Source organism: Ascaphus truei, unplaced genomic scaffold (assembly GCF_040206685.1).
Source record: "Ascaphus truei isolate aAscTru1 unplaced genomic scaffold, aAscTru1.hap1 HAP1_SCAFFOLD_1322, whole genome shotgun sequence".
NCBI classification, from domain to species: domain Eukaryota; kingdom Metazoa; phylum Chordata; class Amphibia; order Anura; family Ascaphidae; genus Ascaphus; species Ascaphus truei.
Genome location: NW_027454199.1, coordinates 16,022 through 37,500, shown reverse-complemented (window position 1 = coordinate 37,500; position 21,479 = coordinate 16,022). Strand labels below are relative to the sequence as shown.

Genomic DNA, 21,479 nt, shown 5'->3' with positions numbered 1-21,479 from the left:
AGTCTGACTTTGGGGCCTATGCAGAGAGCAGCGAATTTTAAAATTGGCGAATTTATTAAAAAGTAGCTTTTTTGGAGAGTTTTATTCTCCATATGCAGAAAAGTGCGAATTCTGCTATGTTTAACATGGATGCGTGTGGCGAGTTTAAATTGGCGAGATGCGCGCTTCAGAAACGTGTAAAAACAAATTCGCGCCTTTTTTTTCCCTTTGCAATGGCCGCGAGCGGCAGCTTCTTGCCAGTTTTTTCTGGCGAGGCAAAAAGGAGACAATCGCGCCATTTTATTGGCGCGAACAGCCGCTAGATGCCGTTCGCGCCTCTCTGCATACGGATATTTTTAAAACTGGCGAGATTGAGGTTCTCGCCAGCCGCGAGGCGAGTTTTACAAATAGAAAAGAAAAATTGGCGCGTTTTTCGGAACTCGCCATTTTCTGCTGCTTTCTGCGCGATTTTCTCCAAAAAATGGCGAATTTCGAAATAGCGCTGCTCTCTGCATAGGCCCCTTAATGAGACTCGAAAACTGGATTTCCCAAAACAAACTGTTATTAAACATTGACAAGACTGTAACAATGGGATTTGGGACCAAGACTAAATTTGTAAATCCTCCAGTGACTGAGCTCCTGATCAGAACCAGCGCTAACACCACCCTAACCCCTGTCACTAGTTTTAAATACCTGGGCTTATGGTTTGACTCCCACTTAACATTCGGGATGCACATTGATACCCTGACATCCAAAACCTATGCCAAACTAGGTGTACTTTACAGGAACAAATCCTCCCTAAGTCTCCTGGTCAGAAAGCGTATCGCACAGCAGATGCTAATGCCAATTATTGACTATGGAGACTTAGTATATGGCTCGGCACCTCAAACCCACCTTAGCAAACTTGACACCCTCTACAATTCCATTTGTCGTTTTGTTCTCCAATGCAACTACAGCACACATCACTGCGAAATGCTCAAAGAACTAGATTGTCCATCACTAGAGTCTAGGCGCAAAGTTCACCTTTCCTGTCTCACCCTCAAATACTTTCTGGGCAAGCTACCCAGCTACCTGAACAAGCTCCTCACCCCTACCACATGCAGCACCTATCACCTGAGATCAGACTCCAAAAGACTGTTCATGGTCCCAAGGTTCAGCAAAGTATCCGGCCGCTCCTCCTTCTCTTACCGTGCACCCCAAAACTGGAACAACCTACCAGAGACTCTCATATCCACCACCAGTTTAAGTTCTTTCATAACTAAAGCTGTCTCACATTTTAACCTGGTCTGTAACTGTTTCATACGCCCATAATATATATTATCTGTAACTGTTACATACGCCCATAATATATATTATCTGTAACTGTTTCATACGCCCATAATATATATTATCTGTAACTGTTACATACGCCTATAATATATATTATCTGTAACTGTTTCATACGCCCATAATATATATTATCTGTAACTGTGTACGCAATGTCTTGTATATAATGTATACCTTGTTCATTTATGTAACTGTATTTGTAACCATGTATTATTTGTTTTACTCTGTGCCCAGGACATACTTGAAAACGAGAGGTAACTCTCAAAGTATTACTTCCTGGTAAAATATTTTATAAATAAATAAATTACATTGTTGTCTGGGACGGTTTTGTATCATGAGACACGCACACGCACACGCACACGCACACGCACACGCACAGTTCCTCTTCCAGGAAAACTAGTGTTGGTACGTTGCCGCGCAAGTAATGGGCTCATGGTGTGTGTGTGCGCGTCTGTGTCTGTGTGCGCGCGTCTGTCTGTGTGTGCGCACGCGTCTGTCTGTGTGTGCGCGCGTCTGTCTGTGTGTGTGCGCGTCTGTCTGTGTGTGTGCGCGCGTCTGTCTGTGTGTGCACGCGCGTCTGTCTGTGTGTGTGCGCGCGTCTGTCTGTGTGTGCGCGCGTCTGTGTGTGCGCGCGCGTCTGTCTGTGTGTGTGTGCGCGCGTCTGTCTGTGTGTGCGCGCGTCTGTCTGTGTGTGCGCGCGTCTGTCTGTGTGTGCGCGTCTGTCTGTGTGTGCGCGCGTCTGTCTGTGCGCGCGTCTGTCTGTGCGCGCGTCTGTGTGTGTGCGCGCGTCTGTCTGTGTGTGCGCGCGTCTGTCTGTGTGCGCGCGTCTGTCTGTGTGTGCGCGCGTCTGTCTGTGCGCGCGTCTGTGTGTGTGCGCGCGTCTGTCTGTGTGTGCGCGCGTCTGTCTGTGTGTGCGCGCGTCTGTCTGTGTGCGCGCGCGTCTGTCTGTGTGCGCGCGCGTCTGTCTGTGTGCGCGCGCGTCTGTCTGTGTGCGCGCGCGTCTGTCTGTGTGTGCGCGCCTGTCTGTGTGCGCGCGCGTCTGTCTGTGTGCGCGCGCGCCTGTCTGTGTGCGCGCGCGTCTGTCTGTGTGCGCGCGCGTCTGTCTGTGTGCGCGCGCGTCTGTCTGTGTGCGCGCGCGTCTGTCTGTGTGCGCGCGCATCTGTCTGTGTGTGCGCGCGTCTGTCTGTGCGCATCTGGGGGTGTGGGGGTGTCTGTGCGTCAGAATCGTAACAAGTAATAAACTGTGCACATCCGTTCCATGTCTCTCACACGTGTGTGTGTGTGTGTGTGTGTGTGTGTATGTGTGTGTGTATATATGTATGTGTGTGTGTGTATATGTATATATATATATTACACACATTCTTATTGAATATATATAACACACACACTAAAAGAGACGATACAGAAAGGGAGAGTGTGCGAGGCGGGGGGAGAGTGTGTGTGTGTGTGTGTGTGTGTGTGTGTGTGTGTGTGTGTGTATATATGTATGTGAGAGTATATATATATATTACACACATTCTTATTGAATATATATAACACACACACTAAGGGGCCTATGCAGAGAGCAGCGCTATTTCGAAATTCGCCATTTTTTGGAGAAAATCGCGCAGAAAGCAGCAGAAAATGGCGAGTTCCGAAAAACGCGCCAATTTTTCTTTTCTATTTGTAAAACTCGCCTCGCGGCTGGCGAGAACCTCAATCTCGCCAGTTTTAAAAATATCCGTATGCAGAGAGGCGCGAACGGCATCTAGCGGCTGTTCGCGCCAATAAAATGGCGCGATTGTCTCCTTTTTGCCTCGCCAGAAAAAACTGGCAAGAAGCTGCCGCTCGCGGCCATAGCAAAGGGAAAAAAAAGGCGCGAATTTGTTTTTACACGTTTCTGAAGCGCGCATCTCGCCAATTTAAACTCGCCACACGCATCCATGTTAAACATAGCAGAATTCGCACTTTTCTGCATATGGAGAATAAAACTCTCCAAAAAAGCTACTTTTTAATAAATTCGCCAATTTTAAAATTCGCTGCTCTCTGCATAGGCCCCTATAAGAGACGGTACAGAAAGGGAGAGTGTGCGAGGCGGGGGGAGAGTGTGCGAGGCGGGGGGAGAGTGTGCGAGGCGGGGGGAGAGTGTGCGAGGCGGGGGGAGAGCTCACACTCAGCCTGGGTGTGTCCGTTTCCAGGTGCCTGTGGTGGAGAGGGAGCGGGGTAATTACAGGCTTGGCAGACAGTGAGAGAGCTGCCCCGGGGGGTATGAGAGTGTGAGAGAGAGACAAAGAGAAACCATCAGCAAGACGTTCACAGAGGAGATACCTCCAATGTACAGTCCTAGAGGTGCCAGGCACCGTCACCCCCTGTACCAGTCCTAGAGGTGCCAGGCACCGTCACCCCCTGTACCAGTCCTAGAGGTGCCAGGCACCGTCACCCCCTGTACCAGTCCTAGAGGTGCCAGGCTCTGTATCCCCCTGTACCAGTCCTAGAGGTGCCCGGCTCTGTATCCCCCTGTACCAGTCCTAGAGGTGCCAGGCTCTGTATCCCCCTGTACTAGTCCCAGAGGTGCCCGGCTCTGTATCCCCCTGTACCAGTCCTAGAGGTGCCAGGCACCGTCACCCCCTGTGCCAGTCCTAGAGGTGCCAGGCACCGTCACCCCCTGTGCCAGTCCTAGAGGTGCCCGGCTCTGTATCCCCCTGTACCAGTCCCAGAGGTGCCCGGCTCTGTATCCCCCTGTACCAGTCCTAGAGGTGCCAGGCACCGTCACCCCCTGTGCCAGTCCCAGAGGTGCCCGGCACCGTCACCCCCTGTGCCAGTCCTAGAGGTGCCAGGCTCTGTATCCCCCTGTACCAGTCCTAGAGGTGCCAGGCTCTGTATCCCCTGTGCCAGTCCTAGAGGTGCCAGGCTCTGTATCCCCCTGTACCAGTCCTAGAGGTGCCAGGCTCTGTATCCCCCTGTGCCAGTCCTAGAGGTGCCGGGCTCTGTATCCCCTGTACCAGTCCCAGAGGTGCCCGGCTCTGTATCCCCCTGTACCAGTCCTAGAGGTGCCCGGCTCTGTATCCCCCTGTGCCAGTCCCAGAGGTGCCAGGCACCGTCACCCCCTGTGCCAGTCCTAAAGGTGCCAGGCACCGTCACCCCCTGTACCAGTCCTAGAGGTGCCGGCTCTGTATCCCCCTGTACCAGTCCTAGAGGTGCCAGGCACCGTCACCCCCTGTGCCAGTCCCAGAGGTGCCCGGCACCGTCACCCCCTGTGCCAGTCCTAGAGGTGCCTGGCTCTGTATCCCCTGTACCAGTCCTAGAGGTGCCAGGCTCTGTATCCCCCTGTACCAGTCCTAGAGGTGCCCGGCACCGTCACCCCCTGTGCCAGTCCTAGAGGTGCCCGGCTCTGTATCCCCCTGTACCAGTCCTAGAGGTGCCCGGCTCTGTATCCCCCTGTACCAGTCCTAGAGGTGCCAGGCACCGTCACCCCCTGTACCAGTCCCAGAGGTGCCAGGCACGGTCACCCCCTGTACCAGTCCCAGAGGTGCCCGGCACCGTCACCCCCTGTGCCAGTCCTAGAGGTGCCCGGCTCTGTATCCCCCTGTTCCAGTCCTAGAGGTGCCCGGCTCTGTATCCCCCTGTACCAGTCCTAGAGGTGCCAGGCACCGTCACCCCCTGTGCCAGTCCTAGAGGTGCCCGGCTCTGTATCCCCCTGTACCAGTCCTAGAGGTGCCAGGCTCTGTATGGTCCCAGAGGTGTGTGTATAACTCCCTTCCTCTTGTTAACACCTCTTCATTAGCCGGGTAATCTCCTGTTCTTATAATTAGCACGTGCTGGCACTGATTACACACCCCACCCTCCTTCTAATTACACGTTTAACAGGAAGTTTGTGAGGGCGTAAACATGAGTTTAGCTAGTTACACTAACCAGACACTTCCCCACAGCACTAGTTATAGTTACACTAACCAGACATTCCCCACAGCACTAGTTATAGTTACACTAACCAGTTACTTACACACAGGACTAGTTATAGATACACTAACCAGACACTTCCCCACCGCACTAGTTATAGTTACACTAACCAGACACTAACCCACAGCACTAGTTATAGTTACACTAACCAGACACTTCCCCACAGCACTAGTTATAGTTACACTAACCAGTTACTTAGACACAGGACTAATTATAGTTACACTAACCAGTTACTTCCCCACAGCACTAGTTATAGTTACACTAACCAGACACTAACCCACAGCACTAGTTATAGTTACACTAACCAGACACTTCCCCACAGCACTAGTTATAGTTACACTAACCAGTTACTTACACACAGGACTAGTTATAGTTACACTAACCAGACACTTCCCCACAGCACTAGTTATAGTTACACTAACCAGTTACTTACACACAGGACTAGTTATAGTTACACTAACCAGTTACTTACACACAGGACTAATTATAGTTACACTAACCAGTTACTTCCCCACAGGACTAGTTATAGTTACACTAACCAGACACTTCCACACAGGACTAGTTATAGTTACACTAACCAGACACTTCCACACAGGACTAGTTATAGTTAAGAGCTAATTTTTACACGCGCAGCGCACGTTATATTTCACAGGTGAGACTGGCGCCGATGACGCTGTTTGGGTGAGTGCTTTCAGTAAACCTGCCCCAGGGGTAACTAGGTGACTGCTGACAGGGAGTTACGTGCCCCCGGGGTCTCCGTCTGGGAATTCCCCCCAAAGTCAGACAGACAGACAGACAGACAGACAGGGTGACAGGAAGTGACAGGAATTTATACACAGGAATGTCGTCCTTAAAGATGTTACAGCCAGAGGGGAAGAGACAGGGGGGGGGAGGGCGGCAGGGGAGAGGGGGGAGGGCGGCAGGGGAGAGGGGGAGGGCGGCAGGGGAGAGGGGGGAGGGCGGCAGGGGAGAGGGGGGAGGGCGGCAGGGGAGAGGGGGGAGGGCGGCAGGGGAGAGGGGGGAGGGCGGCAGGGGAGAGGGGGAGGGCGGCAGGGGAGAGGGGGGAGACAGGGAGGAAGGGAGAGGGAGGGGGGAGGAGAGAGGATAGAGGGGGAAAGAGGGGGAGGGGAGGAAGGGAGCGAGGGGGGTAAGGGGGGGGAGAGGTGGGGGGGAAGGGGGGGGAGAGGTGGGGGGAGAGAGGTGGGGGGAACGGGGGGGAGAGAGGTGGGGGGAACGGGGGGAGAGAGGTGGGGGGAAGAGGGGGGAGAGAGGTGGGGGGAAGAGGGGGGAGAGAGGTGGGGGGAAGGGGGAGGGGAGGGAGCGAGGGAGCAAGGGGGTGGGAGAACGGAGAGAGCGGGGGGAGGGAGACGGAGACGGGGGCCAAACATAGGGAAAGAGGGGGAAGAGAGGGAGGGAGAGATGGTGAATGAGTTAGTCTATTTGATTTCGCTGTTGAAAACATCTGCACCTGAGACAGAGACCCTGCAAACAGCTGCACCTGAGACAGAGACCCTGCATACAGCTGCACCTGAGACAGAGACCCTGCAAACAGCAGCACCTGAGACAGAGACCCTGCATACAGCTGCACCTGAGACAGAGACCCTGCATGCAGCTGCACCTGAGACAGAGACCCTGCATGCAGCTGCACCTGAGACAGAGACCCTGCATACAGCTGCACCTGAGACAGAGACCCTGCATGCAGCTGCACCTGAGACAGAGACCCTGCAAACAGCAGCACCTGAGACAGAGACCCTGCAAACAGCAGCACCTGAGACAGAGACCCTGCAAACAGCTGCACCTGAGACAGAGACCCTGCATACAGCTGCACCTGAGACAGAGACCCTGCATACAGCTGCACCTGAGACAGAGACCCTGCATGCAGCTGCACCTGAGACACAGACCCTGCATGCAGCTGCACCTGAGACAGAGACCCTGCATACAGCTGCACCTGAGACAGAGACCCTGCATACAGCAGCACCGGAGACAGAGACCCTGCATGCAGCTGCACCTGAGACAGAGACCCTGCATACAGCAGCACCTGAGACACAGACCCTGCAAGCAGCTGCACCTGAGACAGAGACCCTGCAAACAGCTGCACCTGAGACAGAGACCCTGCATACAGCTGCACCTGAGACAGAGACCCTGCAAACAGCTGCACCTGCGACAGAGACCCTGCAAACAGCAGCACCTGAGACAGAGACCCTGCAAACAGCAGCACCTGAGACAGAGACCCTGCATACAGCTGCACCTGAGACAGACCCTGCAAACAGCTGCACCTGAGACAGAGACCCTGCATACAGCTGCACCTGAGACAGAGACCCTGCATACAGCAGCACCGGAGACAGAGACCCTGCATGCAGCTGCACCTGAGACACAGACCCTGCAAGCAGCTGCACCTGAGACAGAGACCCTGCATACAGCTGCACCTGAGACAGAGACCCTGCATACAGCAGCACCGGAGACAGAGACCCTGCATGCAGCTGCACCTGAGACACAGACCCTGCAAGCAGCTGCACCTGAGACAGAGACCCTGCATACAGCTGCACCTGAGACAGACCCTGCAAACAGCTGCACCTGAGACAGAGACCCTGCATACAGCTGCACCTGAGACAGAGACCCTGCATACAGCAGCACCTGAGACACAGACCCTGCATACAGCTGCACCTGAGACAGACCCTGCAAACAGCTGCACCTGAGACAGAGACCCTGCATACAGCTGCACCTGAGACAGAGACCCTGCAAACAGCTGCACCTGAGACAGACCCTGCATACAGCTGCACCTGAGACACAGACCCTGCATACAGCTGCACCTGAGACACAGACCCTGCATACAGCTGCACCTGAGACACAGACCCTGCATACAGCTGCACCTGAGACACAGACCCTGCATACAGCTGCACCTGAGACAGAGACCCTGCATACAGCTGCACCTGAGACAGAGACCCTGCATACAGCTGCACCTGAGACAGAGACCCTGCATACAGCTGCACCTGAGACACAGACCCTGCATACAGCTGCACCTGAGACACAGACCCTGCATACAGCTGTACCTGAGACACAGACCCTGCATACAGCTGCACCTGAGACAGAGACCCTGCAAACAGCTGCACCTGAGACAGACCCTGCATACAGCTGCACCTGAGACACAGACCCTGCATACAGCAGCACCTGAGACACAGACCCTGCATACAGCTGCACCTGAGACAGAGACCCTGCATACAGCTGCACCTGAGACAGAGACCCTGCATACAGCTGCACCTGAGACAGAGACCCTGCATACAGCTGCACCTGAGACAGAGACCCTGCATACAGCTGCACCTGAGACACAGACCCTGCATACAGCTGTACCTGACACAGACCCTGCAAACAGCTGCACCTGAGACACAGACCCTGCATACAGCTGTACCTGACACAGACCCTGCATACAGCTGCACCTGAGACAGAGACCCTGCATACAGCTGCACCTGAGACACAGACCCTGCATACAGCTGTACCTGAGACAGACCCTGCAAACATCTGCACCTGAGACAGACCCTGCATACAGCTGTACCTGAGACAGAGACCCTGCAAACATCTGCACCTGACAGAGACCCTGAAAAACAGCTGCACCTGACACAGACCCTGCAAACAGCTGCACCTGAGACAGAGACCCTGCAAACATCTGCACCTGACAGAGACCCTGCAAACAGCTGTACCTGACACAGACCCTGCATACAGCTGCACCTGAGGCAGACCCTGCATACAGCTGCACCTGAGACAGAGACCCTGCATACAGCTGCACCTGAGACAGACCCTGCATACAGCTGCACCTGAGACAGAGACCCTGCATACAGCTGCACCTGAGACAGAGACCCTGCATACAGCTGCACCTGAGACAGAGACCCTGCATACAGCTGCACCTGAGACAGAGACCCTGCATACAGCTGCACCTGAGACAGAACCTGCATGCAGCTGCACCTGAGACAGAGACCCTGCAAACAGCTGTACCTGAGACAGAGACCCTGCATACAGCTGCACCTGAGACAGAGACCCTGCATACAGCTGCACCTGAGACAGAGACCCTGCAAACATCTGCACCTGACAGAGACCCTGCAAACAGCTGTACCTGACACAGACCCTGCATACAGCTGCACCTGAGGCAGACCCTGCATACAGCTGCACCTGAGACAGAGACCCTGCATACAGCTGCACCTGAGACAGACCCTGCATACAGCTGCACCTGAGACAGAGACCCTGCATACAGCTGCACCTGAGACAGAGACCCTGCATACAGCTGCACCTGAGACAGAGACCCTGCATACAGCTGCACCTGAGACAGAGACCCTGCATACAGCTGCACCTGAGACAGAACCTGCATGCAGCTGCACCTGAGACAGAGACCCTGCAAACAGCTGTACCTGAGACAGAGACCCTGCATACAGCTGCACCTGAGACAGAGACCCTGCATACAGCTGCACCTGAGACAGAGACCCTGCATACAGCTGCACCTGAGACAGAGACCCTGCAAACAGCTGCACCTGCGACAGAGACCCTGCAAACAGCTGCACATGAGACAGAGACCCTGCATGCAGCTGCACCTGAGACAGAGACCCTGCATACAGCTGCACCTGAGACAGAGACCCTGAAAAACAGCTGCACCTGACACAGACCCTGCAAACAGCTGCACCTGAGACAGAGACCCTGCAAACATCTGCACCTGACAGAGACCCTGCAAACAGCTGTACCTGACACAGACCCTGCATACAGCTGCACCTGAGGCAGACCCTGCATACAGCTGCACCTGAGACAGAGACCCTGCATACAGCTGCACCTGAGACAGACCCTGCATACAGCTGCACCTGAGACAGAGACCCTGCATACAGCTGCACCTGAGACAGAGACCCTGCATACAGCTGCACCTGAGACAGAGACCCTGCATACAGCTGCACCTGAGACAGAGACCCTGCATACAGCTGCACCTGAGACAGAACCTGCATGCAGCTGCACCTGAGACAGAGACCCTGCAAACAGCTGTACCTGAGACAGAGACCCTGCATACAGCTGCACCTGAGACAGAGACCCTGCATACAGCTGCACCTGAGACAGAGACCCTGCAAACATCTGCACCTGACAGAGACCCTGCAAACAGCTGTACCTGACACAGACCCTGCATACAGCTGCACCTGAGGCAGACCCTGCATACAGCTGCACCTGAGACAGAGACCCTGCATACAGCTGCACCTGAGACAGACCCTGCATACAGCTGCACCTGAGACAGAGACCCTGCATACAGCTGCACCTGAGACAGAGACCCTGCATACAGCTGCACCTGAGACAGAGACCCTGCATACAGCTGCACCTGAGACAGAGACCCTGCATACAGCTGCACCTGAGACAGAACCTGCATGCAGCTGCACCTGAGACAGAGACCCTGCAAACAGCTGTACCTGAGACAGAGACCCTGCATACAGCTGCACCTGAGACAGAGACCCTGCATACAGCTGCACCTGAGACAGAGACCTCTGCATACAGCTGCACCTGAGACAGAGACCCTGCAAACAGCTGCACCTGCGACAGAGACCCTGCAAACAGCTGCACATGAGACAGAGACCCTGCATGCAGCTGCACCTGAGACAGAGACCCTGCATACAGCTGCACCTGAGACAGAGACCCTGCAAACAGCTGCACCTGAGACAGACCCTGCATACAGCTGCACCTGAGACAGACCCTGCAAACAGCTGTACCTGAGACAGAGACCCTGCATACAGCTGTACCTGAGACAGAGACCCTGCAAACAGCTGTACCTGAGACAGAGACCCTGCATACAGCTGCACCTGAGACAGAGACCCTGCATACAGCTGCACATGAGACAGAGACCCTGCATGCAGCTGCACCTGAGACAGAGACCCTGCATACAGCTGCACCTGAGACAGAGACCCTGCAAACAGCTGCACCTGAGACAGAGACCCTGCAAACAGCTGTACCTGAGACAGAGACCCTGCATACAGCTGCACCTGAGACAGAGACCCTGCAAACAGCTGCACCTGAGACAGAGACCCTGCAAACAGCTGTACCTGAGACAGAGACCCTGCAAACAGCTGTACCTGAGACAGAGACCCTGCAAACAGCTGCACCTGAGACAGAGACCCTGCATACAGCTGCACCTGAGACAGAGACCCTGCATACAGCTGCACATGAGACAGAGACCCTGCATGCAGCTGCACCTGAGACAGAGACCCTGCATACAGCTGCACCTGAGACAGAGACCCTGCAAACAGCTGTACCTGAGACAGAGACCCTGCAAACAGCTGTACCTGAGACAGAGACCCTGCAAACAGCTGCACCTGAGACAGAGACCCTGCATACAGCTGCACCTGAGACAGAGACCCTGCATACAGCTGCACATGAGACAGAGACCCTGCATGCAGCTGCACCTGAGACAGAGACCCTGCATACAGCTGCACCTGAGACAGAGACCCTGCAAACAGCTGTACCTGAGACAGAGACCCTGCATACAGCTGCACCTGAGACAGAGACCCTGCAAACAGCTGCACCTGAGACAGAGACCCTGCATACAGCTGCACCTGAGACAGAGACCCTGCATACAGCTGCACCTGAGACAGACCCTGCAAACAGCTGCACCTGAGACAGAGACCCTGCAAACAGCTGCACCTGAGACAGAGACCCTGCAAACAGCTGCACCTGAGACAGAGACCCTGCAAACAGCTGTACCTGAGACAGAGACCCTGCATACAGCTGCACCTGAGACAGAGACCCTGCAAACAGCTGCACCTGCGACAGAGACCCTGCAAACAGCTGCACCTGAGACAGACCCTGCAAACAGCTGCACCTGAGACAGACCCTGCATACAGCTGCACCTGAGACAGAGACCCTGCATACAGCTGCACCTGAGACAGAGACCCTGCAAACAGCTGCACCTGAGACAGAGACCCTGCAAACAGCTGCACCTGAGACACAGACCCTGCATACAGCTGCACCTGAGACAGAGACCCTGCATACAGCTGCACCTGAGACAGAGACCCTGCAAACAAATGAGATGAGCAGAAAGGTGCAGGAATTAGCAGCAGACACACAGCAAACAGCCCAGGCTGAGAGCCTGAATAATGCTGGAAATACACCTGAGACAGGACAACAAACAGCCCAGGCACAGGAAGAGGTGTCTGAGGTAGAAATGGCTGAAGCAGTGGAGAACGCTGAAGCAGTAGAGGCTTTTGAGGCGCAAGAAATGCTCCTAATAGCAGGAACTACGAAGTCAGCGTTAAGACACCAGAAGGGCTAGAAAAATTCTGGTTTCGTTACAGAGAAGTGAAGGATAATCCAGAATGGGAATTCTTTAAAGTTATCCAGGTTTCTCGTCCTGTGACCGTGGAAGTGAATATTATCTTTGATATTGAGACTGTAGCGGTAGAAGATATACGTTTTTGGCTACAAAGACAGTGCGATGTTCAGTCCGGTCCAGTGAAAAGTATGGATGCTGAAGGTTTCTGGAATGGGGGCTACAAGTTTAAAGTTAAGCTCAGGTACACACACAATGTGGCATGTCACCTCCCAAACGCCATATATATAGGAAGGGATCGCGGGCGATGTTTTTATTGGGGACAGCCTAAAAAGTGTTTTAAATGTGATTCCCCCAGGCACTTAAGCTCAGCGTGTGACAAAATCAGGCGCACTTTGTGTGGTTCTATTGGTTATCACAGCTCTGAGTGTGACAAGGACATTGTCTGCAACCTGTGCTATAAATGTGGTCATTCCTTTAAAGATTGCCCAGAAGCCGAACACAACCATTATACGCAGAATACCACAGAGTCATCAGAAAGTTTTCAACTTGCACCTGTGGAAGAGGTTTTAAAGTCTCTGGGTCTGACCTATACACTTCCAGCCCAAAGGGGGTCAGACGGAGAACACAGGAGCGATCTGAGTTTTGTACCAAACACAGAGAATTCTACTCAGGAAGGTGATGTACCCCGCAAGGATGGCGGCGAACCCTGCAAGGATGGCGGCGAGTCCCGCAAAGATGGCGGCGAGTCCCGCAAAGATGGCGGCGAACCCTGCAAAGATGGCGATAATGAATGGGAAACAAAAACAAGTAAAAACAAGACTGCCCAAACCAGCTCAGCTAGCAAGAAAACCACAGAAACTGTCCAAGAAGAGATCTCGCTGCACAATACATAGGAGGTATTGGAGGAAAAGAGTTGGGGTGAAAAGATGGATGACGCAGACCCCGATATGTCGGACAGTCAGACCTCGCAGTGGTCTGGATCTATTCAGGACATTGAGATGGCCGGACCATCAAATAAGAGAAATCTGCCATCAGAGAGCAACCCCCGGGAGAAAGAAAATGGTCAAAAAGAAAAATGGTGCAAAAAAGAAAAAAAAAAAGGTGGTGGTGACTCACTAAATGTGCAAAGTGCCCCTCTCCGCTGAAAGTGGCAACTATTAATGTGAACAGTATTAAGGGGAAAAGATACAGACGCAAGTCTTTTCTAGTCTAAAGGACATTAAGAATTAGATTTTCTTTTTGCAGGAAATTTGCCTGATTACTTTGTGTTATTTATCTATCAGTAAAGTGTATATTGTTTATCTATCAGATGTAAAGTGTATATAGCGGGGGGGGGGATCTGAGAGGTTGGAGAGAAATGTGTTTAAATCTCTTTGGAAAGGAATCTCTGTAATATAAATGTATTGTGTATGTGATTCTCTGGGTGTTATTCTGTAAGTATTGTGTGTATTTGTAACTAATTGTATTTTGTATTTAAATAAAAAAGATTCCCCTCACACACACTACTACACCATGTATACACAGCACAGGTACAGCGCGGGCAGTGCCAGCCTCCCCCTCACACACACTACTACACCCTGTATACACAGCACAGGTACAGCGCGGGCAGTGCCAGCCTCCCCCTCACACACTACTACACCATGTATACACAGCACAGGTACAGCGCGGGCAGTGCCAGCCTCCCCCTCACACACACTACTACACCATGTATACACAGCACAGGTACAGCGCGGGCAGTGCCAGCCTCCCCCTCACACACACTACTACACCCTGTATACACAGCACAGGTACAGCGCGGGCAGTGCCAGCCTCCCCCTCACACACTACTACACCATGTATACACAGCACAGGTACAGCGCGGGCAGTGCCAGCCTCCCCCTCACACACACTACTACACCATGTATACACAGCACAGGTACAGCGCGGGCAGTGCCAGCCTCCCCCTCACACACACTACTACACCATGTATACACAGCACAGGTACAGCGCGGGCAGTGCCAGCCTCCCCCTCACACACTACTACACCATGTATACACAGCACAGGTACAGCGCGGGCAGCGGCAGCCTCCCCCTCACACACTACTACACCATGTATACACAGCACAGGTACAGCGCGGGCAGTGCCAGCCTCCCCCTCACACACACTACTACACCATGTATACACAGCACAGGTACAGCGCGGGCAGTGCCAGCCTCCCCCTCACACACACTACTACACCATGTATACACAGCACAGGTACAGCGCGGGCAGTGCCAGCCTCCCCCTCACACACACTACTACACCATGTATACACAGCACAGGTACAGCGCGGGCAGTGCCAGCCTCCCCCTCACACACTACTACACCATGTATACACAGCACAGGTACAGCGCGGGCAGTGCCAGCCTCCCCCTCACACACACTACTACACCATGTATACACAGCACAGGTACAGCGCGGGCAGTGCCAGCCTCCCCCTCACACACACTACTACACCATGTATACACAGCACAGGTACAGCGCGGGCAGCGGCAGTCTCCCCCTCACACACACTACTACACCATGTATACACAGCACAGGTACAGCGCGGGCAGCGGCAGTGCCAGCCTCCCCCTCACACACACTACTACACCACGTATACACAGCACAGGTACAGCGCGGGCAGTGCCAGCCTCCCCCTCACACACACTACTACACCATGTATACACAGCACAGGTACAGCGCAGGCAGTGCCAGCCTCCCCCTCACACACACTACTACACCATGTATACACAGCACAGGTACAGCGCGGGCAGTGCCAGCCTCCCCCTCACACACACTACTACACCATGTATACACAGCACAGGTACAGCGCGGGCAGCGGCAGTGCCAGCCTCCCCCTCACACACACTACTACACCATGTATACACAGCACAGGTACAGCGCGGGCAGTGCCAGCCTCCCCCTCACACACACTACTACACCATGTATACACAGCACAGGTACAGCGCGGGCAGTGCCAGCCTCCCCCTCACACACACTACTACACCATGTATACACAGCACAGGTACAGCGCGGGCAGTGCCAGCCTCCCCCTCACACACTACTACACCATGTATACACAGCACAGGTACAGCGCGGGCAGCGGCAGCCTCCCCCTCACACACTACTACACCATGTATACACAGCACAGGTACAGCGCGGGCAGTGCCAGCCTCCCCCTCACACACACTACTACACCATGTATACACAGCACAGGTACAGCGCGGGCAGTGCCAGCCTCCCCCTCACACACACTACTACACCATGTATACACAGCACAGGTACAGCGCGGGCAGTGCCAGCCTCCCCCTCACACACACTACTACACCATGTATACACAGCACAGGTACAGCGCGGGCAGTGCCAGCCTCCCCCTCACACACTACTACACCATGTATACACAGCACAGGTACAGCGCGGGCAGTGCCAGCCTCCCCCTCACACACACTACTACACCATGTATACACAGCACAGGTACAGCGCGGGCAGTGCCAGCCTCCCCCTCACACACACTACTACACCATGTATACACAGCACAGGTACAGCGCGGGCAGTGCCAGCCTCCCCCTCACACACACTACTACACCATGTATACACAGCACAGGTACAGCGCGGGCAGCGGCAGCCTCCCCCTCACACACACTACTACACCATGTATACACAGCACAGGTACAGCGCGGGCAGTGCCAGCCTCCCCCTCACACACACTACTACACCATGTATACACAGCACAGGTACAGCGCGGGCAGTGCCAGCCTCCCCCTCACACACACTACTACACCATGTATACACAGCACAGGTACAGCGCGGGCAGCGGCAGTCTCCCCCTCACACACACTACTACACCATGTATACACAGCACAGGTACAGCGCGGGCAGCGGCAGTGCCAGCCTCCCCCTCACACACACTACTACACCACGTATACACAGCACAGGTACAGCGCGGGCAGTGCCAGCCTCCCCCTCACACACACTACTAAACCATGTATACACAGCACAGGTACAGCGCGGGCAGCGGCAGTGCCAGCCTCCCCCTCACACACACTACTACACCATGTATACACAGCACAGGTACAGCGCGGGCAGTGCCAGCCTCCCCCTCACACACACTACTACACCATGTATACACAGCACAGGTACAGCGCGGGCAGCGGCAGTGCCAGCCTCCCCCTCACACACACTACTACACCATGTATACACAGCACAGGTACAGCGCGGGCAGTGCCAGCCTCCCCCTCACACACTACTACACCATGTATACACAGCACAGGTACAGCGCGGGCAGTGCCAGCCTCCCCCTCACACACACTACTACACCATGTATACACAGCACAGGTACAGCGCGGGCAGCGGCAGTGCCAGCCTCCCCCTCACACACACTACTACACCATGTATACACAGCACAGGTACAGCGCGGGCAGCGGCAGTGCCAGCCTCCCCCTCACACACACTAATACACCATGTATACACAGCACAGGTACAGCGCGGGCAGCGGCAGTGCCAGCCTCCCCCTCACACACACTACTACACCATGTATACACAGCACAGGTACAGCGCGGGCAGTGCCAGCCTCCCCCTCACACACACTACTACACCATGTATACACAGCACAGGTACAGCGCGGGCAGTGCCAGCCTCCCCCCCACACACACTACTACACCATGTATACACAGCACAGGTACAGCGCGGGCAGCGGCAGCCTCCCCCTCACACACACAGCTACACCATGTATACACAGCACAGGTACAGCGCAGGCAGTGCCAGCCTCCCCCTCACACACACTACTACACCATGTATACACAGCACAGGTACAGCGCGGGCAGCGCCAGCCTCCCCCTCACACACACTACTACACCATGTATACACAGCACAGGTACAGCGCGGGCAGTGCCAGCCTCCCCCTCACACACACTACTACACCATGTATACACAGCACAGGTACAGCGCGGGCAGTGCCAGCCTCCCCCTCACACACACTACTACACCATGTATACACAACACAGGTACAGCGCGGGCAGCGGCAGTGCCAGCCTCCCCCTCACACACACTACTACACCATGTATACACAGCACAGGTACAGCGCGGGCAGCGGCAGCCTCACACACACACTACTACACCATGTATACACAGCACAGGTACAGTGCGGGCAGTGCCAGCCTCCCCCTCACACACACTACTACACCCTGTATACACAGCACAGGTACAGCGCGGGCAGTGCCAGCCTCCCCCTCACACACACTACTACACCATGTACACACAGCACAGGTACAGCGCGGGCAGCGGCAGCGCCAGCCTCCCCCCCACACACACTACTACACCATGTATACACAGCACAGGTACAGCGCGGGCAGCAGCAGCCTCCCCCTCACACACACTACTACACCATGTATACACAGCACAGGTACAGCGCGGGCAGTGCCAGCCTCCCCCTCACACACACTACTACACCATGTATACACAGCACAGGTACAGCGCGGGCAGCGGCAGCCTCCCCCTCACACACACTACTACACCATGTATACACAGCACAGGTACAGCGCGGGCAGCGGCAGCCTGCCCCTCACACACTACTACACCATGTATACACAGCACAGGTACAGTGCGGGCAGCGGCAGTGTCAGCCTCCCCCTCACACACACACTACTACACCATGTATACACAGCACAGGTACAGCGCGGGCAGTGCCAGCCTCCCCCTCACACACACTACTACACCCTGTATACACAGCACAGGTACAGCGCGGGCAGTGCCAGCCTCCCCCTCACACACACTACTACACCATGTACACACAGCACAGGTACAGCGCGGGCAGCGGCAGCGCCAGCCTCCCCCCCACACACACTACTACACCATGTATACACAGCACAGGTACAGCGCGGGCAGCAGCAGCCTCCCCCTCACACACACTACTACACCATGTATACACAGCACAGGTACAGCGCGGGCAGTGCCAGCCTCCCCCTCACACACACTACTACACCATGTATACACAGCACAGGTACAGCGCGGGCAGCGGCAGTGCCAGCCTCCCCCTCACACACACTACTACACCATGTATACACAGCACAGGTACAGCGCGGGCAGCGGTAGTGCCAGCCTCCCCCTCACACACACTAATACACCATGTATACACAGCACAGGTACAGCGCGGGCAGCGGCAGTGCCAGCCTCCCCCTCACACACACTACTACACCATGTATACACAGCACAGGTACAGCGCGGGCAGTGCCAGCCTCCCCCTCACACACACTACTACACCATGTATACACAGCACAGGTACAGCGCGGGCAGTGCCAGCCTCCCCCTCACACACACTACTACACCATGTATACACAGCACAGGTACAGCGCGGGCAGTGCCAGCCTCCCCCTCACACACACTACTACACCATGTATACACAGCACAGGTACAGCGCGGGCAGTGCCAGCCTCCCCCTCACACACACTACTACACCATGTATACACAGCACAGGTACAGCGCGGGCAGTGCCAGCCTCCCCCTCACACACACTACTACACCATGTATATACAGCACAGGTACAGCGCGGGCAGTGCCAGCCTCCCCCTCACACACACTACTACACCATGTATACACAGCACAGGTACAGCGCGGGCAGTGCCAGCCTCCCCCACACACACACTACTACACCATGTATACACAGCACAGGTACAGCGCGGGCAGTGCCAGCCTCCCCCTCACACACACTACTACACCATGTATACACAGCACAGGTACAGTGCCAGCCTCCCCCTCACACACACTACTACACCATGTATACACAGCACAGGTACAGCGCGGGCAGCAGCAGTGCCAGCCTCCCTCTCACACACACTACTACACCATGTATACACAGCACAGGTACAGCGCGGGCAGTGCCAGCCTCCCCCTCACACACACTACTACACCATGTATACACAGCACAGGTACAGCGCGGGCAGTGCCAGCCTCCCCCTCACACACACTACTACACCATGTATACACAGCACAGGTACAGCGCGGGCAGTGCCAGCCTCCCCCTCACACACAATACTACACCATGTATACACAGCACAGGTACAGCGCGGGCAGTGCCAGCCTCCCCCTCACACACACTATTACACCATGTATACACAGCACAGGTACAGCGCGGGCAGTGCCAGCCTCCCCCTCACACACACTACTACACCATGTATACACAGCACAGGTACAGCGCGGGCAGTGCCAGCCTCCCCCTCACACACACTACTACACCATGTATACACAGCACAGGTACAGCGCGGGCAGTGCCAGCCTCCCCCTCACACACACTACTACACCATGTATACACAGCACAGGTACAGCGCGGGCAGTGCCAGCCTCCCCCTCACACACACTACTACACCATGTATACACAGCACAGGTACAGCGCGGGCAGTGCCAGCCTCCCCCTCACACACACTACTACACCATGTATACACAGCACAGGTACAGCGCGGGCAGTGCCAGCCTCCCCCTCACACACAGGAAGGGGAGGAGCTGTGAGCCAAGATGGCGGCAGACCCTGGAGGAGGGAGAGGAGTTGGAACCAGGTCTCAAGCTAATCTGAATGCGGATAAGAAAGTTTCCCTGGAAGCTAAAGTGCAGAAATGTTTGCAAAAGAAAGAGTCAGAAAATATGGAAAAAGAGATGAATGAAAATGTTGGGCAGAAAGAATCTGAAATGGAGAATACTGAAAGTCCGGCTCAGAACCAGACGGGTAAGAGAACTGCGGCTAAAACCAGCTCAAGGTCTAATGAAGCCAAGAGTAAAAGGCAGGCAGAGCATGAGAAAAGGAGACTTGGGGTCACAGAAATTGTTATCCCACAAATTGGCAAGGACATACACACTAATGCACATGCAACTACAGCTACACCTGAGACAGAGACCCCGCAAGCAGCTGCACCTGATGCAGTGACCCCGCAAACAACTGTACCTGACACAGTGACCCCGCAAACAACTGTACCTGACGCAGTGACCCTGCATACAGCTGCACCGGAGATAGAGAAACTGCATACAACTCTACCTGATACAGAGAGACTACAAGCAGCTGATGGTTGCAGACAGGTGCAGGAATTAGCAGCCACACCCAAGGCAGACACACAGCAAACAGCCCAGGCAGAGAGCCTGAATGATGCTGGCAATACACCTGAGACAGAGCAGCAAACAGCCCAGGCACAGGAAGAAGTGTCTGAAATAGAAATGGCTGAAGCAGTGGAGAACGCTGAAGCAGTAGAGGCTTTTGAGGCGCCAGAAATGGAGATTCCTAAAGTGGGAGAGAAATCCATACAGCCTGCAGCAGCATCAAAGCCCTTAGCAGAAACAGGAGCGGCAAAAGCAAAGTCCTTAGCTGAAGCAGGAACGGCAGCAAAACCAACAGGAGCGGCTGAGCCAGCTCCCCCACAGCAGTCAGCATGGAGTACAAGACGCCCAGGTACATCTTATTTGTCATTTGATGATGCCAGAAAGCGCAGGAACGTTGTCAGACTACATTATTGGGGGGATATGGTTCCTATACCGGACAGATTTGTTGTAGGAAAAGACTTGATCAAAGTTTCTCTTGGCTTCCAACCCAGTGAGGTTTATGCTTTGTTACATGCTCCTAGTAGCAGAAACTACGAAGTGAGCTTTAAGACACCAGAAGGGCTAGAAAAATTCTGGTTTCGTTATAGAGAAGTGAAGGATAATCCAGAATGGGAATTCTTTAAAGTTATCCAGGTTTCTCGCTCTGTGACCGTGGAAGTGAATATTATCTTTGATATTGAGACTGTAGCGGTAGAAGATATATGTTTTTGGCTGCAAAGACAGTGCGATATTCAGTCTGGTCCAGTGAAAATTATGGATGCGGAAGGTTTCTGGAATGGGGGCTACAAGTTTAAAGTTAAACTTAGATACACACACAATGTGGCATGTCACCTCCCAAACGCCATATATATTGGAAGAGATCGCGGGCGATGTTTTTAT

General features: G+C 54.4%; 1 long non-coding RNA gene across 1 annotated transcript in view; it reads right to left on the bottom strand.

Annotated features, from left to right (window-relative positions):
- Window positions 1-20,550, bottom strand: part of LOC142475671 (uncharacterized) — a 37,874-nt gene extending 17,324 nt beyond the window's left edge. The window contains exon 1 of the long non-coding RNA XR_012791077.1: window positions 20,482-20,550. This is a non-coding gene — a long non-coding RNA (uncharacterized LOC142475671). The remainder of the gene's footprint in view (window positions 1-20,481) is intronic.
- Window positions 20,551-21,479: the final 929 nt, after the last annotated feature.